Here is an 18,647-nt window from a genome sequence, read left to right on the forward strand (position 1 = left end):
TCATCGATTGTACGTGCAACTAGTGCTTCAGTGACCGCAAGGACCATTCATAGACGGCTCACAGAAAGGGGGCTGAGGTCACGGCGCCCCTTGCGCCGACTACTGTTGACTTCTGTACAACGTCAAGCACGTTTGCAGTCATGTCGGGTTCATTCGCACTGGAATGTCACTGACTAGAGTAGAATAGTCTTCAGTGATGAGCCTCGCTTTGAACTGAGCCCCGATGACCAGCGAAGGCGAGTCTGGAGATGCCCCGGACAGCGGTGTGATACCAACTTGACTGTCTTCCGGCAGACAGGCCGACAACCAGGAGTGATGATGCGGGGTGCATTTCATTTCATAGTAGGACCTCTTTGGTTATCATCCGTCGCAACCTTACAGCACAGCGGTACGTCGACGAAGTTCTAAGGCCCGTTATGTTGCCCCTCATATCACGCCACCCTGGGCTTTCATTTCAGTAAGATAATGCCCGAACCCACACTGCACATGTTTCTAATGCTTGCCGAACATTACCTTGGCCGGTAGCCGGATATCTTCCCTATTGAGCCCTTTTGGAGCATTATGGGCAGGGCTCTCCAACCAGCTCGCGATGTTGACGATCTAACGCGCCAGTTGGACAGAATTTGGCACGGTATCCCTCAGGAGGACACCCGCAACCTCTATCAATCGATGCCAAGCCGAATAACTGCTTGCATAAGGGCTAGACGTGGACAAACTCGTTACTGACATTTTCTCTTTGTGAAGTTCTATCACTTCAATAAATCATCCAATTTTTCTCAAACTGTAATCATTTGTTTTTCTGTACATGTACATCACTTCTAACGATTTTCGTCCCATTCGGATAACTCCTTCTTGTTTTTTTGCTGTCCTGATATCCCTTACCTCTTAAAAAACAATATATCATCATGGTAGTAAGTTGCAAAAACAGCACACAATTTGAAATTGTTCAAAATTGCTCTTCAGTGATGTAATTTAAAACATGAAATAATTGATTGTTTAAAGAAGATGTTGCAGCAAGCTTTTAAACAAGCCCTATTGCTTATTATTACGCTAGTTACATTGAAAAAGCCAAAAAGACGCAGACTGGCCATGCCTGCAAGAGTACGTCGAGATTGCTTTCGAGACCGAAAATTACATTAAATTTCAAAATCAACTTTTTAAACAAGTCAGTGGTCTTCCAATGGGGTCCCATTCCAGTACCTCGCTCTGTAATATCTTTTTATTTATCAAAGAATTTAACTTCCAAAAAAAATCTACAACCACAAAAATTAAATTACTACGAGCACACTTACAGATATATTGATGATCTTATTACAATTAATAATTTTAATAAAATTAAATACTCCGAGATTTATCCAAATTGCCTTACACTTAGACTATCTCGATCTTCAAATCATTAACTACAAAAAAATTTACTTTTTTTTTAAAACAAGAAACTTCAGTTTTAATACTAACAAATTAATAAATTGGAATTCCAACATATCCAAAAAAAGTAATTAACAATACAATAATAAATCAAATACAAAGAATTAAAAATATCTGCACAGATACGATAGATCTACAACGCGAAATTTTGCTCCTTATTAAAATTCTCAAAAATAATCTAATACCTAATCAATTTATTAACCATTGCTTTAAAAGAGCAGGCGTTAAATACTCACTCTAAATCATTTAACTGATAGGGATATGATAATTCGTTCCTAAACCTGAGAGGGCGGTATAAGTTGGATGACTATCAGTTGAAGCATTTGTACATAGTGTAATTACAAAGCTGTATATAATGTAAAAAGCTAATTGTCTTCAGACTTATGCTGTTACTAAAAAAAATGGCCCTATTTCATAATCTTTAGTCTGTCAAATAGCTCTTTGACAGTGAAAATTCCTTTTTTGCCTTTTCTTAATTTCTTCCTCGTTACGACATGACAATTAGCCAGAAATTAATTAATTTCCATTCACAAGTATATTCAAAAAAATTTTAACAGACAGTTTCACTCAAATAAGAACTCCACAGAATACATCCCTCAAGCATTCCTAGTTACTCCTTCTCCCATAAATTACTTCACACATGTTTCGCAGACTGAAATAATTCAAAGCCCCCGCTGCCGATAAAGAATTTCGGAAACACAACCCTTCTGAGTAAGACGCGAAGAAAACACTTTGCCCACTTCCCACTAGAAAGAACGCAAGTTAATTAATGCTTTTTCTGGCCTTTTATATCTTTATGTACATTCCCTTTTCTTATTATATATATTTTAAATTTCAATTTTTATTTTTTGATTTGTTTTTACAAAGATTGCATTATATTTCTTATATTTCGTAATTTTCTAATTATTTCAATTACTTTGAGTTCTATTTCATAATGCCAATTTCCAATGTTTTTAATGTGACTGATCTTGTTGAGCACGTGACGTGCATTTTATGTCAAAAGTTCTAATATAATGAAAAGGTTATTTAAAAAACCTTCTCAAGGCTTTGTGACTTTGATACCAGTTTATGTTACCAAACAGTACTAAAGTCTATATTGGTGCCCGAACAAAATCTCGGTCTATGGCTCAACAAAATGTAACTTTTAGTCTGCCTCCCTTAACATGACGGGCATCAGCGGCATCAATAAGTCTCATTGAATGATGTGGATTCATCATAAATAGGATGAGAGCGTCGATGAAACTCGCTCTGACTTTTGAATGGCAGAAGTTCCATAGTGACATTTTTCGAACAATTCGAATAGCATTTTTTGCTTTATTTCGCTTTACCCATTTGCGGATATACAGAAGGTAATCATAGAACTGTCGCACTGCCTTTACAGGCACTGAGCTTGTACAAAGGAATTGATAAATTTTGTTTGGATAACTAGGCAGCAGGAGCTATAAATTTATTATAAAATAATTTTGAATCTATTTAAGGCGTATTTAGAGCCTTCCTGGTAAAAATATTCCGCATGGTGAAGCATATAGCAAAACTGAAAGCGGAACGATTTGGCAGATATGAGATTAGAGTTGAAGAACTGACGGAGTTGATATTGAGGAAAATTCATATTGTTAACTTTTTGTATGGGAGAAGACCCGATACAGAGGTCATACAGATTATCCTTCCTAGATTGTCACTGCAAATCCAGGACTTTTTATTTCCTTGTACGAAGTAAAGGAAGTATTGTAATAGCGAAAAATTTCGGGTATCATATTTCAACGAAAATATCCATTTCAACAGCTCTCGAAACCATTTGAATGATGTATTTGCATGACATCTGTACGTACAGACAAAATAAAGTACTGTTTACTTTTGTCGAAAAGGATTATAAAATGGACTTAAAATGGATTAAGGAACGATTTTTGCTTTCTTGTATGAAGTAAAGGAAGTACTGTAATCGCGAAAACTTTCGGGTATCATACTTCAACGAAAATATCCTTTTTAATCGCTCTGGAAACAATCTTAACGATGTTTTCTGATGAATCCTGAAGAAAAACCCCAAAATGAAGAATATTTAGAAATTCAAACCAGTTGTAGTACTATGGAGTGTAAAAATATTAAATAAAAATTAAATATTGTATTTAAGTTCTGAAAAGATGTTCATTAACATTTCACTTGCTGACACTGTTAAGTTTATAGTCTGAACGTGTATTCTTTTATGTAATTGCATACTTTGACCTGTTGCTGTAATAATAAACCATTATTTTAATATTACTATCTGCACATAAGATTATACGAAATGCTGAACACTATAGATACGATCATAATCTTCAGATGTCTTTTACATTTTTTGCAAAAGTTTTTATTATTATCATTCTTTATCTAACTTACTTTGTTATTTGAATTATAATGTTATTTGAATTATAATTACTTTGTTATTGAAGATCTGAGTGTTCCGAATTTCCTTTTCCGTAGTATTTATTTCATAGTTTTGAGAACACATTTACACTCATGTCCATAAATTAAGGATAATGCAAAATCAGGCAAAGGAAGAGTTAGAAGCAAAACAAATTTGACTTATTTGTAAAGTTTATTTATTAAACAAAAGGTAAAGAACATAAAAAGATGCTATATGTTTGATATTATTAAAAAAATTAGCGATTTTTTCTCCCTGGAGCAAATTTAAAAAAAAAAAAAAAAAAAAAAAAAAAAAAAACCTATTTACAAAAAGCCAATATTACATGGTTGGTATGATTGTTAATATATTGTATGTCTCCCAGACCATGCAATACAGTCCGTACAACGCCTAGGCATGCTGGGTATCAAATTATCGATCTAATCTTGGGGATATTACACCACTCAAAAAGCAATGCTGTCCGAAGTTCCGGTAGACATGTAGGAGGAGGTTGACGGGCTGCAACTCGTCGGCCAAGCATATCTCACACGTGCTCTACTGGATTCAAGTCCGGTGAGAATGCCGGCCAGCCCATACGGGTGATATCCTCCGATGGAAGGCATTCGCTTACGATGTTTGCACGGTGAGGACGGGTGTTGTCATCCATAAACACAAATTGTGTGCCAATGGCGCCCCGAAACAAACCTACATGTTGTTCCAGAATGACGTCCTGATAGATTTGGCTTGCCATGGTTCCAATTTGAACATGCAGGTCATTTCTGGAACCCAGTATAATTCCACCCCAAACGAGCACTCCTGCACCACCGTAACGGTGTCGTTCAATGTTTTCTTGGTGGTAACGGGTACCTGGAGCTCTCCATATGAAAGTCCGGCGAGAATCAAGAGAAAATACCGGTCCTCATTCGGGGTTGTAACTCTGGGGCGACCTGTGCTGTAACGTCTACTCACATTGCCATCATCTTGGAATCGTTGCCAAAGCCTGTAGATGACACTCTGGGCAATTCCATGTTCGTCTGATACTTCCAGTTGGGTACGCCCACATTCCAGACGGCCGATAATTCTACCACGTAAAAAATCATCCAAAGGCATCCTTTGTGTCATAACTATTCGGTTATTGCACTGAAATGCTTATAAAGCGCCTGCGAACAATTTTACTTCTTTGCCTGTATTCCTTATATATCACTCTCTTACACTCTCATCATTGTGACGTACCATCGGTGTCATCTGGTTACTTCCTGAAACTTGCATATGATTCTTGAAGATATGTGTAATGATTTTACAGGTGATATATTTAGTTTAGAGTTCGATTTCCGCGTGACTCCGAATTATCCTTAATTTATGGACATGAGTGTATATTGACAAAACATTATCTCTGCTGGAAATTTTTTGGTTGTTTAAAAACTATTATTTTCCAATAATGTAACAAAAAGTGACTATTCTTGTACTTCATAGATTCATGGAAGCTGCAGTTCTGTAAAAATTTTGTATATGAAAAAGATTGAAAATTTTAAGAATTACTCGTGTACTCTCTGAATCTCCCTAGGAATGTATCAGCACTATGTTGCAAACAATAATGCATATTATGGGCTAACATCAATTAATTAAATCTTTATTTATATTCCTTTTAAGATCAGAAACTATACTCATTCCAGTTTCCTGAGTAAGACCATCAAAGTGAAATCTGCATTGGTACCACTGAAAGCAATACAAGAAGAAGTTATGTTTCTTATAATCTCAGATATGTCATCGGAAATAATCTCAAAGTTTCATAAGGATACGTATTTCCCTTTCATAACACTTGAAATGCAAATACATAAATATGTGTATAATTTATAGATCGCTACAAGAAATATTTATGTAACATACTTTTAATCTGTTTAAATTCTTCACAAAGCATTTTCTTCTGAATAGGCAGTACATGATGAGTACACGTTTACATTACATTTACCGACTGATACATGTGCAAACGCTACCTTCCTATGCATGTCCACATATATGAAAATCCTATATGTGCACATCAGTGCAACACTATGTATGACCAGTGAGTGGAGACACAAGAGTTTATATGTTCAGTTACTCACATGATACTATTTGGGAAGGGGAATGAAGCTACTCAAGCATGCTTAGACTTTTGATATATTGTAACAGATAACAGTCCTACTGATGTTGATGAGGGCCGCCTGCGAGAACTTGCGGAAGAAGATCAGTATGCAACCATTCTAGAACTTGCTAAGAAGTTAGACGTTAGCGCCATATCCATTAGACGTGCAAACTTGACACACAAGTTTAATCGCTGGGTGCTGCATAAGCGGACTCAAGCAGATAAGGGCAGACTTGTTTGGGCCTGCACTAATCTCCCCGAATATTAATGCAAGAACAAAATTCTTGATAGGAACGTCACTTGTGATGAAAAGTGGATTTGCTTCAACAACAAAATAGGTGTTGGTCTGCCCTCCGGTAACCCCGCGTCGGTAGCGTCGCAAAGCGCAATTTGACTAACGAAAAGATCATGCTTTGTATCTGGTGAGATTGCCTTGCTATTTTCCATAAAGAGTATCTGGAGAAAGGTAAAACCCTCGACAGCGAGATGCTAATCCCTCTTGACGCTGTTATCAAGGAAAAACGTCGAACAGAGTTCCGGCGCAAAAAGGTAATGTTGCATCAAGATAATGCAGGACCACATGTGTCTGCATTCACCGGCTGCACTCTGTATGGACTCGAATGCAAACTTTTGCCGCTCCCCCTATATAGCCACAACATCGAACCTTCAGAATTCTACTTTTTTTCCACCTGCAGCTATATCTTCCATTCTGCACCGGACGTCCGAAATGAGGTTGGTCTGGTTTTCGACTTGCGGCCACCAAGTTTCTGGGCCGAAGGCTTTCCAAAACTACCAAAACGTTGGCAGAAAATCAGAGATTGGGGGGGGGGGAATGATTACTACCCGCACTAAAGGCAATAATCCCGGAGGTTCCTTGGGGATTCTTTGCTAAAGGTACTGCTTTCGTGTTTTTTTTTTTTTTTTTTTTCCTAACTTTATGAGGAAAATGTTTTGGCGAAAAACTTTCGTTACAACTAGATGATTAATAATTAATTTTTTTAAAGAAATATCAAATAATAAGTTTCTTTTGATCTCTGAATTTTCAACTCTGGAATCCTCATTAAAAAAGTTCATAATGTAAACATTAAAATGGTTTAGAGTAAATTAAATTATGTAACATATTTTATTAATTAATAAAACGGGGTTGCAAATATTTAAGACATAAAAGCTGTTTTTGGCAAACTTATTAACACAGTTACGAAGACACTTAATGTTATAAAGTCTAGTAATTTAGTAAATTTCTATGTTTCATTAAAGCAATGAAGTCTTTTGATAATTCTGAATTTATTTGCATTTCTTTCCAGATAAACTTTAATTTGTTAATTTTTAAGCAACGAAAAAAAAAGTGTGAAAGTTATTTTAATAATTTTGAAATATATATGTTACCGTGAAAGACCGAAATGGGAGAATGTCGACTTTCACCGGAGAATATCAACATTCACCAAATACGTCGGTGAAAGACCGAATATTTCACTACATTCTTGTATATTCGGTTCCTCACCGGTGTATGTCGACAATCAAAGATATGCTCTGGTGAAAGTCGAAAAGAGAGGTCATAAAGTGCCATAATAGTTTAAGTTGTTGCAATAAATAAGATTTGAATCACATAATTTAGTATTTAGTAAGTTTTTTATTACTGTTATTTTATTTTCTCATTTAGAACGTACTGTACAATTAAATAAGTTTTTAACTTCTATTATTTTCCTTTCTCATTTTGAATGTATTGTGTGTTTTAAGTTCTCATGTTCTTAAGTTCTTATTTCAAGTCTCAAGTGCGTTTATTCGCGACTGAATTACGGAGAAGAAAATATAATATTGTTATATGTTCAACATTCACCATTAGTACATGGTGAATGTCTACATTGACCGGTGTAAATCAGAAATAAGAGTATTTGGAAAATATTTCGGACATACACCAAGAGACTATGTGAATGTTGACATTCACCGGTAAAAGTCGACATTCTCCAGATTTCAGTATTTCACCGTAACATATACATTAAGCGAAGTGTTAAAATGTATTAATTTGCTTATCTTGGTTTTGGCAAGAAAATTTTGAGAATGTTTCATAATTTTTACCCATGGATGTACTGCAATTCTGATTCCTTGATCTGAATTTATCTGAAGTATCTCCAAGAACATTTTTGTTAAAATCACTGCTTTGTTATCATACGTTTGTTATCGTACGTAAAATTTTTTCTACAATATGGGTAAGTGTCGCCAACAATCCAGTTTGTTTCACTGGGGTAGGTAATTTTCCGATTCACGCATCACATTTACTAAGTCGAACCTTAAGACTTATCATTATTATTTACGTTCAATTCACTACTGAATTGTTCGTCTCCACTTTCTACAAACATAGCAATAGAATGTATACGCCGATAAGCGGTATCCATTCATTCAATATTTCGCCAAAATTTCCAGTCGTAAGATATTTAAAAAAAAAGTCTGTAAAGAAGAGAGCATAGTCAGATTTTTTACCACGCGGCTTATAATCCCAGAGGGTATAGTGTTTAGGGAAGCCTACTGTGGTACCGAAGAGCCGAATTCGAATCCCGGAGAAGGCATGGATATTTGTAAATGTATAGGGCCCGTGCGGTATGACGGCACTCTAAATATGCGGCAAGCCTAAAGTCCTCTCAAGAGGTTGATGATAGGGGAAGAGGAGGTGGGAGACCCTCAGACCGGTCTCCTCGGGGTGCTCTCCATCAAAATTAGGTACGAAGCTGTCGTACTGTCACCTGGCTAGGTTCCAGTCTTACTGTCACATGTATCGTGCTCAAGGCTCTTGCCAATGACAGGCGCATTCTTGCACTCCCTGCCACGATGAATTTCGAGGGCTTGTCCTAATGTTACTGTCAGACAACAGGGTAGGTGGGGTATGTCGACTTCTGTTTTCCATGCGAAACTAGTCGTTATTTCCATGACGTCATAATTCAGAAAGTGGGGTAAGGTTTGAAAATACGCTTCGCGACCGCTTCTTTTACTCCTTTCACAAAACCTATGCGACAACGATCTTGCATGGTTTTAATAGATGGTTTGGTTTGGTTCAATTAATTATGGCAAAAGCACACTAGTGCTATCTGTCTGAGGGATGCCTTCGTGGAGAACTTTCTAAGGGAACTGGCTCGTACACACGTTACACATGGGGAAAACCACGAAAACGCCCATGCATCCAGCCCGCTCGCGGGATTCGAACCTCGGACTGAACTAACAGTGTTCAGCGACTTTACCGCTCATCCGCTGGTGGGCCATGGCATTAATAGAAGTTGTATCCTTATTCAGATGTGCCAAGTAATAAACAACTGCTTTAGCACAACACAATCTTTCGTCGTCGTATAGAATAGACGAGATGGATTTTTCTATTCAATCTGTTCATGAAAATATTGATCACTTTCTTATTCCGTCTGGCGCTTACAGGTCGTCTGATATTGATCACATCTATGGATAATCCTGTACCCAGCTCAATTTAATCTTTGGAATGCAGCCCAAATCTTTTTCACTGTTTGTCGAGAAAGTGCTGATGGGCTTATCCAAGCCTTCTACTTGGAAACAAAACCGAATAAGATTCGATGAACTTAAATCGGCTGTATTTCGGCGAATAAGTTGTTTATATAATTCCCGGACTGTGCCTGGAATTCGGACCATTGGGAGTCCTTGCACATCCTGAAGCACCCGTTCCATGTCCACATTGGTGCGGGAAATTAATTCCTTGGCTTGGTATTTATAATTCCGATAATGAGATTATTAATAAATTTTGCTTTGTAACAGTAACTGCTAATAATTTTCAATGGTAACTGCTAATAATTTCTAGATTTCTTCAAAAATTCTAGCAGCAAACACCACATTTAGTTCCTCACTAAGTTTGTTGACGAATCCGTTGAACTTAAGTGGAGGAATAACAATAACCGGTATAAACCTTGGTTTGAGTAAATCACTGTTCAGTGGGATATTTTCAGAATTCTCAGCATAAATAGCATTCTTATTAATATTATTTTCACTATTATCAAGCGTTGCAAATTTGTTACATAATTTAAAATTCACTTTATTCTTAAGGACCTGCGTGGCCTGGCAGTCTTCCTAGGGGAAATAAATCTGTCCGAGCACGTGATTTTTTTCCTGCACACACTTTCTCGAAATGACCTTGGTTTTAGTAGAGAGGATTAAATTTACCTACAGCAGAACCGTATTTGACAACATCAGAAAAAGTATACCTTTAATATGTATCAGGTTCACTAGCACAGATAGAAATAATAGCAGGTTTCTTAACATTATCAACAGATATTTTGCCTTGTACACAGCTTTCCTTACTATTGGAATTAGTTGCATTAGCATTAAGTACATTCTTCTTATTCTTGTTGTTGGGTAGAGGCGAGCGAACGTTTTATTCTTATGCGCATGCGTATTAATTATGATGGCGCAGCTCTCTCTTATCCCGACACATCCGTCATTCGAGCATATGGAGATGGGGAGATGTTATTTGCTGTGCGATGGTCAGCATGATTTCCTGTGTGATCTTTTTATTCATTATTCGTGTAAATAAAGTGTGTTGTCCGACAATGGCTTCTTTACTCTAAATATTGGCCTCTGAACAACAAATGGTAGCAGCTCCGTGGTTTTGTCAAGAAGAATTGGATATAAAGTACCATGTCGAAACCGAAACTGTCTTAGTAGAAGCCAAAAATGGAGAAGTGGAACGTTTCCGAATTAACTGGAGAGAACTATTGGTAAAATCCTAGTATACGGTACAGCCTTGGCACGATTTTGAAAATTATCGCCAACACCAAACATGATCCAAAGAACATCTATATGTATACTATACACTATATACATAGTATATACTACGTATAACTATATATATTCTTCGAATGACCCGTTTACTACTCATCGTATATGTCCCGTTTTTACTGCTCATCATCAAAGTCGCCAAAAGTGGCCAAATCCCGTGTGCACCGGATACTAGGATTAAACCGAACTATTTCATTTGGGCATTGAAAATTAAAGCTGCCTTATCACTGAAAGGATTTGACTCGGTAATTTCGACAGTAAAACCAGAAAACTTAGACGAGAAAGATGAAAGATTGTGGAATGAGAAAAACGCTAACGCCGTAGCATATATAAAACTTTCACTATCGGATCAACAGGCTCTTCAGTTCTCCACAGAAGAGAATGCAAAAATTCTTTGGGAAAAAATAAAGTCAACATTTACGGGACAAGCCGAAGATCGAAAAATAGATGCTGATAATGAGTTAAAAAACTTAGAAATGGAGTCGGCTAATGATTATATCGCAAGAGCGAGAGGAATAGCAACTAAGTGCCAATCGCTAGGGCTAGATGTATTTCCTCGGGAACTGGTATTTTACACAGTCCGTGGACTTCGTGAAAAATTCTCTCGAATTGGGGAAATTGTAAAAACTCAGTGTGAAAAAACAATTGATGAAGTACTCGAAATACTCCGTGAGGAAGAGTCTGTTCACAATTCAACGAACGGGAAACGACCTGATGGAACCAACACAGAGGCGTTCATATCAAGAAGGAATAAAAACTATAAGCCAAGAATGAATTTGTTACATTTGCCGACGGCCTGGTCACATCGCGAAGGACTGCTGTTACAGAAACAAGAATATCCAAAGATAACAAGGAAAGAAAGAAGTCACAACCTACAACTGTGAACGTTTCATCTCGTTCTGATGAAAGAGAAAGTGATTTTGCTCTTCAGCTTACGCGTGGAAAAAATGATGAATGTGATAAAATTTGGTTGCTGGATAGTGGTGCTACTGGACACATAGCAAAAGACTTCTTTTGGTTTCAGAATATTACACCAGAGGTGAGGGAAATTTACCAGGCAGGTAAACATTCAAAAATATTTTCAGAAGGTATTGTTACTGTTAGAGCAAAATCTATAAATACAAAGAATTCTAGTTTTATTAATTTAACTATTAGTAATGTTAATTATATTCCTGATTTAGGAAATAACTTATTGTCACTCACTGCCTTAATGGATAAAGGATGTAAAATTGAATCAAGGAATAATTCTGTATTAGTTTTTAGTAGGTGTAATGAATTACTTTTTAAAGCATTTAAGAATAACGGTAGACTTGAAGTTACTTTAGAACCATATTATAATTCTGAATCTTGCATTACTAATGATTTTACTGTTAATAATTATGAACTTTGGCATAGAAGATTGTGCCATTTAAACAGAGTTCTTTTAGAAAGAGCTAGGACATTACTACATGAGAGTGAGCTTCCGGTAAAATTCTGGGCAGAAGCAATCAATTTTAATGCTCAAGTATCAAATTTAACACTCTGGAAAGGAAAAGAAAAAATTCCTTTAGAAATTTGGACTGGTAAAAAAACCCAAATTATCTAAAAAGGTTTGGATGTGTGGCATACTTTCACATTCCGAAAGTAATGCGAAATAAATTTGACATACCAGGGAAAAGAGGGATAATGTTAGGATATGCTAGAGAAAGAAAAGGATATCGTATTTATGGTATAGCAAGTAATAAAATAATTTAAGAACGATCTGTTAAATTTAACGAATCTTTAAAAGGTAGTAATTATATGGGGGAAAAAGCCTTAGAAACTTGGGATATTGAAGAATTAAAAGGAAAGGGAAACGAAGTAGATCAAAAACCACACCTCGAATTGGTTGTTACGGGAAATACTCAAGCTAGCGAATATGATGACTCATCGAATTTCGAAACCTCCGACATGAGCCGTTGTAGCGGGGTTGGTGTAGCGAATAGAACGCGTCCTGATATATCATTTGTAATAACTTATTTGTCACAGTTTAATCATGTACCAGATGAAAGGCATTATCTTTTGGCTAAAAGGGTATTAAGGTATTTAAAAGGTACAGAAAATAAAAAACTTTTCTATAGCAATGATTTTGGAGTTTTAAATGCATATGCTGATGCTAGCTGGGGAAATGCAGAAAATGGTAAGTCATTTTCTGGTGGTACTATTTTACTAGGTGATTCATTAATTTCTTAGAAATGTCGTAAGCAGAGAAGTGTTAGTCTGTGTACTTGTGAAGCAGAATTATTTTCTATTTCTGAAATTGGCTCTAGTGTAGAATTGGGTGTCCCATCGATTAGCGACAATTTTTTTCAAATTTCGGCGATGAAACCTCACTTCTGGTTACCATGATAGTTTTAACTTTATTTTAGTTACCTGATTTTATTTAAATGAAAATAGATTGATGTGTACATGGATAAATTTAAGCCAGTGCGCAATGCCTAGTTTGTGCAATTCTAGGATGTTTTTTTAAGTGAAAACAAATCGATATGTACATGGACACAGAGTATGTGTAATTCTTTGACTTCTTATTTTGATTCTGTATAGCGGCCATCTTGAATTGTGCATTCCTGGCGCCGATCTTGGCGTCAAAAAAGAATCGCCAAAAAACAAGGGGCACCCAATTGTAAACTTTTACCCTGAAATTTATAAGGATATTATTTGGACTGTAAATTTATTATCAGAATTAAAATGTAAACAATTTTTGAATGGTGCAGTGATCTTGAATACAGACAGTCAAGCTGCCATCCAGTGGATCAACTATGCAAGATCTTCTACGAAATCCAGACACATGAACTTACGTTTCCATTTTATGAAGGACTTAACAAAGGACAATGTCATTAAGTTGGAATATTCACAAACTGATAACATGATTGCAGATTTTCTTACTAAGAGTGTCAGTGAAGAAAAATTAATGTATACATTGAAAATGATTTCCTTAATTTCTTAATGTAATGTGTTATATATTGTTCGTATTTAATTTTTGTATTGAAAAAATTTTGCTCGCAGGAGGGGTGTGTTGGGTAGAGGCGAGCGAACGTTTTTTTATTATGCGCATGCGTATTAATTATGATGGCGCAGCTGTCTCTTATCCCGACACATCCTTCATTCGAGCATATGGAGATGGTGAGATGTTATTTGCTGTGTGATGGTCAGTATGATTTCCTGTGTGATCTTTTTATTCATTATTCGTCTAAATATAGTGTGTTGTCCTACGATGGCTTCTTTACTCTAAATATTGGCCTCTGAACAACACTTGTTTAGGTTGGGTTTGGTGGCGGTGTTTTTTTTTTTTTTTTTTGTGCTTCGAACATTCTCTTTTTGATTTTGATTTTATCTAGAGAGGCAGTTATGCTTTTAATAGCTTCCTATCATTCTCCAGATGTTGATTAACTTGATTAGAGGTCATTACTACCTCATTCGATGAAGGATTCATTTTTGTTCCTTCAATTCACTTCCTCTGGGTGTTCTTGTTTTGAAAAGAAAACTCTACCTCGGAGGTTTTGCCTGCAAAAACAGAATTTTTAGTTATATTGTCATTTTCAACTAAAAAGAAAGCGCAAGATAGAAAAGGTCCATCCAGTACTGCCTGTTGCTGGGTAAGGCAAAATACTCTAGAAGTTGCCAGGCTTTCTAGAGGCTCCGTTAAAACACCATAACCGCAATGTCATTCACCCTAGGCATGGGCCGCATAACAACAGGCTTGCGGGAGGGTGTTCGTGGTTTCTTATTTATTATTCGAAACTATTATATCAGATAATACAGAACATTCGGATATCCACCACCTGCCAACGCGCCAGGTAGCCATTATTAACTAGTACATTAGAATCAATAAAAGAATTATTACGCGTCTCATAATTTACTCGCCATAATATATGCGACTCGTAAGACGGGAGAAATACCTTATATACTCCCCCTTTTAAAGGGTGACTGGGGTTTTTAGGAGATCCAAGCGCCAAATCCTGGGTGTGGAGAAGCATCATCCACTACCCTTTTGGTTCGGGCTTCACTGTAGAGACATTAGGATTTTTTGAAAGCAAGAGATGTGAAAAATGAGCAACGCCTTCGCCGGGAATCGAACCACGGACCTCTGGAATATGCACCTAGCGTACAGACCACTACACTACGAAGGCATGCTGAGAAGGTGGGAAAAATGCATTAATACAATCAACCTGATCGAACTCTTTTTTGGCCAGATGATCCTTTAGAATATCATCTGTGTCCGAAGAATCTATTTCTAAGTCACTATAGGAGCATTCTTCATTAAATCCAATTCATCGTTGCTTGCCATAATTTAATCACACCTACCTAGCTATGTGCTGCACCTGAGCAGCCGAACTGCGAGACTGAAAAGCCTGTTGCTGTACAGAAGAGCCCGGTTTCGAATCTCCGAGAAGACATGGATGCAAATTGTCTTTGCCCTCACAGGAGGTCACAGTAGCCGTCTATTAGATGCCTCCATAATAAAATAACCACCACTTCTGGCCTTAGTAGTGGCGAAAACCTAAAAATGGCTAGTGACCGTCAGACAAACAGATATCTCATTTTGCACCCCCTGAGTCTTTCTGATGGCAGAAAGAAAAATCAAGCTTAGCTGCGAAGGAAATGCAAAAAGAAAGAGAGCAGTTTTGTTTCAGAGAGAAGTAATTTTATAATAACCCATTTGAAATTTTCAAGGTAAAAAGAAAGGTAAGAAAAATAGTTAAAATAAGAAAAAATAATGCCAATTCCCCTAAAAAAAAAAAAAATTATGGGTCTAAGTAAGATAAAGAAGATGAATAAAAACGTGAATTAACCTAACCATGAATGTATCGTAATGTGCAACAAACAATGTGTTAAATAATGGAAAATTGCATGTGATGTATCACCTTATGAAGAAGACCCTAACGTGCTGTTATAAATGTATGTTGAGTGAGGAGTCGAAACTAGTAACTTAAATGAAAAGGGGCTAAAAAAGAGGGATACTTCGTTCCAGTATTTGAGCACTCCTGAACATTTGTTTCTCGTCAGAAGAAAAAACGAAGCTAAAGAACCTGTGATCAGCGGTGTGGCGCTTTGAAACCTGTAAGTGTGCTTTAGCTAGTTGAAAGCGCTGGCAAAGCCAATGAAAAGTTTTAAAATGCGGGTCCAGTTTCATAATTTAAAATCTATTTTGGAAGTTAACTTTAAGCTAAGACAGGGAAGTAAACATAAAAAGGGGGGGAGGTCTAAACATGGAATACAAAGCAATATGCTAGCTTCCACCTTAACACACAATAGCAAAAAAGAAACCCAACATCAACCAAAAGGACAAAAGTAAACATTCATACATTTTTCAGAACATAGCAGCTGACAAAAGCAGATATCCTTACACAATGCGAGACCACATCAGCGAGGAAAAAACAAGAGAGAGATCTATACACAGCTGCTTTCAAAGTAAATAGCTCTAAGGTGTTTTCTCCTTTCCGCATGCCTTCGTGGTATGATTAGAAGCATACTCGACGCGTATTCGAGAGATCATGGCTCGAGTACCGACTAGGGCACTGCACACTTTTCACCCCTTTTGCTCCAAAAAAAAAAATTCTAATGACTTTACAGTGGCGACCGAGCTAAATGGTAGAAGACGAGTAGACGATAATGCGTCACCACCAGAATTTGGCGCCCCCTAACTTTAAGTCGCTGTGTAAAAGAGGGAGTATATAAGGTATCATCTCTTTACTTTCCTCATGGCTTTGTGTAACTAGAGGCATACTCGATACATATTCGAGATGTCCAGGGTTCGAGTCCCGAAGAGGGCATTGTACATTTTTCACGTCTCCTGCTTCCAAAATAAACCTCATGAGTCTACATAGGAATTATTTAGAAAACACAGTAAAGTTTCAGATAAAAAAACCAATTACCCGGAAAAAAATTATGAAATAATCAATAATCCTCTTAAGCAAAATTACCAAAATTACACGAAAAGATCGAGAACAACCAGCTGAAACATTTCCACGTAAGACTTAACATTCATACAGCAAAATAATAATAATAATAAGAAGAAGAATCCTAGCACTAAATCACGAATGCGCAAGTTAAGCTTTAGGAACAGTACTAATTTTTATGGAGCAAAGAATCAGTCCTGCCGGGCGAGAGGGAGTAAATTTATGAATCTCAGTATCTAAGTACTGAAATTTTTAAAGAAAAAATAAGTGAGTAAATAAAAGAAAAAAAATGTCATACGCATTCATACGCCCTTTCATACGCGTTCCTAATTTCAAGGAGCAGAAAAAATTTCTCTTTTCCATCTCTTGCAGCTGAAACTGAAAGATCATCGAACTACGGTCTATGTCAAGAATGAGGCCCTTCTACCCACTTGGGCCTCCCCTCACGCAGTTTTACCAGAAAATTTTCTACTAAAGTAGCAAAAGAACATTCAAAAAGTCGCAAATGACGTCAGAGATCCCGTGATTTTTGTGACATCATAGTTACGCATGCTCACATGCCCTTTGACGTCATCACAAATTTACCGTCTATTGGTTCTGTAAGTTACAGACTATTTTTGATTTTTAGTCTTTTTAATGACGTAGCTCAAATTTAACGAAAATTTTAAAACTATATTGGTCATTTTCAATTGTTTGAATATTCATTTTTTAAAAACTAATTAATTTGCAGATATCCATTCTTAAGTGATTCCTTACGATTAGACTGTTAGCTCTTTATACTAAATTTTTTGAATTGGCAGTTATTTTTTTTTAATTTTTTTTTTTTTTTTTTTTAACGTGTTTTTGTTAACATGTCAATTCAGGAATGCTTTTCAGTGAGTTTTCCATTCTGTGCCGTGGATCTGTTTCAGATTCTGATTACTTAAGAAAGCCTTGCTCTTCCACTGTTAAATTTATCTGTGTTGTTATTTAGAAAAATGCCATTGCTTTGATTTTCAAGTCATTTCCATTGATTAGTTCTTAGCAATATTATAATCAGGAGTATGAATTTAATTTCTTTCTCTGTTTAAGTATCCAATAAATGGCGGTCAAGCTGCAAGTTCTTTGGTTGGATTCATTATCACCGTAGAACTGGGGGGAATTTGTGTAACATTTGTGTTGTTATTTATAAAAATGCCTTGGCTTTTAAGTGATTTCCATTGCTTACTTCTGAGAAATATTATAATCAGGAGTATGAATTCAATTTCCTTACTGTTTGGGTATCAATATATGGCGCGCAAGCTGCAAGTTCTTTGGTTCGATTCATTATTACCATAGAACTGGGGCGGGGGACTGACTGAAAAACAAAATGCACGAGGGACGAGTGAGAGGTACCGAAGCATTTTTTTTCCCCCTTTCTTTCTACTTTTCTTCACCCTTTCTTTTACCCCTTTTCGTTTCATCGGCGTCTATGCAGCCTTGAAAAGAAGCCCACGTGTAAACAAGATTGCCAGATGCCAACTTCTATTTAAGCCTAAATAAACTGTTTTTTAATATAAATTATTTTTAATTGATACATTATTTTAACATAAAAGCATTTTACCACATATTAAAAAAACCTTTGAAGTCGCAAAAAGTAGCATAAAAAATTGATGCATGTCGCAAAAATTTCGCAAATTTTAAAATTTTAGTAAATTTTGTCAAAAGTCCCAAACTTTCGAAAAATTCCACGATCTGGCAACACTGCCCTCACGGTGGGAATGAAGGGGAGAGGAATGCAAACAAAGCGTCAATAACGTTGAGTACGGACGTTATGGGAAAAAGGAACTGCATGTACACGAAAAGTTAAAAAATGCATTGAGATCATAAATAATTAGCAATAAAAGCTAATACTGTAAATAAAGTAGAAGGAAGGAAAACATCCTACCTTGACCATAGGATTTTAGATAATACATAAAAATAGTATTTTAAATTCTTGAAAGAAACAAAGACAAAAACAAAAGATTATCTTTATCGACAACTAATGGAGTACAATAATGCT

The sequence above is a fragment of the Stegodyphus dumicola genome, chromosome 8 (genome assembly GCF_044657685.1).
Source record: "Stegodyphus dumicola isolate Sdum_Otavi_A_Nest chromosome 8, ASM4465768v1".
NCBI classification, from domain to species: domain Eukaryota; kingdom Metazoa; phylum Arthropoda; class Arachnida; order Araneae; family Eresidae; genus Stegodyphus; species Stegodyphus dumicola.